Here is a 1,159-nt window from a genome sequence, read left to right as displayed (position 1 = left end):
AACGACTGAAGAACTATCGCCGAACAGTACAAAACTTGGTGTCGTATGAACATTCCTCGTAGAGTAGGCCGAATCGTGAAAGTAGAAGCGCTAGGAGTAGAAGGAATAGCTAACAATTGGTTCCAGTATTACATGGAAAACAGAGTGCAAAGGTAGACATAGTTCGCATGTCTGCTGATGGTATTGTTTTAGTAAAAGAGTTGTCCGACAAGAAATACGTAAGCACTGGTGTTCCTAAGGCTAGGGTATTGGGTCCAGTTCTGTCCTTAGTATGCAGTGTATCAGCGACACTCCAGATGGTATAAGTCATGAAGAAAAAGTTTTCATCGGCTGATGACAGTAGAATCATAGTCGTAAAACACCAGAGCTCCTATAAGGGAAAACAAATGAAACGCTCGTGGATGTTTATGGTTGGACAGTAAATACCATAAGCCAACGGCCTTGCCGCAGTGGTAACACCGGTTCCCGTCAGATCACCGATGTTAAGCGCTGCCGGGCTTGGCTAGGACTTGGATGGGTGACCATCCGGTCTGCCGAGCGCTGTTGGCAAGCGGGGTGCGCTCAGCTCTTGTGAGGCAAACTGAGGGGCTCCTTGATTGACAAGTCTCGAAAACTGACTTACGGCAAGGAGAGCGGTGTGCTGGCAACATGTCCCTCCGTATCCGCATCTGGTGACGCCTATGGACTGAGGATGACACGGCGGCCTGTCGCTACCGTTGGACCTTCATGGCCCGTTCGGGAGGAGTTTAGTTCTTTTAGTAAATACCATAAGAATAATACCCAGAAGTAGTAGTTGCGCTCATTTTAAGAAATTATTTAGAAACAGGGCATCGGTACTGCAAACGTTTCTTAAGGCAACTGTCAGCAGGGGGTTACAATCTTCTAGGACTTTTAGAGGGGAGTGAGTACATAATATTTTGAACAGGAAATCATGTCCTGAAACAAGCTACAGCCGCTTGAAAACATGTTTGCTTGGTAGGTATGCCGCAGAGTAGTCATGATGGGTAAAGGAGGTAGCGGGTGCTTACGTCGGATCGGTTGTGCAGTTGACGGACTTAGAGCGAGGGCGTATAGTGGGCATGCGGGAGGCCGGGTGGACGTACCGCCGAATTGCTCAGCACGTGGGGCGTGAGGTCTCCACAGTACATTGATGTTGTCG

At 48.5% G+C, this 1,159-nt stretch overlaps 1 pseudogene; it reads left to right on the top strand.

Moving 5' to 3' along the window:
- The first annotated feature begins 431 nt into the window (after positions 1-431).
- LOC126299792 (5S ribosomal RNA) lies at positions 432-549 on the top strand (annotated as a pseudogene).
- The last annotated feature ends 610 nt before the right edge of the window (positions 550-1,159 follow it).

The sequence above is a fragment of the Schistocerca gregaria genome, chromosome X (genome assembly GCF_023897955.1).
Source record: "Schistocerca gregaria isolate iqSchGreg1 chromosome X, iqSchGreg1.2, whole genome shotgun sequence".
NCBI lineage: Eukaryota > Metazoa > Arthropoda > Insecta > Orthoptera > Acrididae > Schistocerca > Schistocerca gregaria.
Note: the sequence above shows the minus strand (reverse complement) of the source record. Positions and strands in the feature narration are given on the sequence as shown.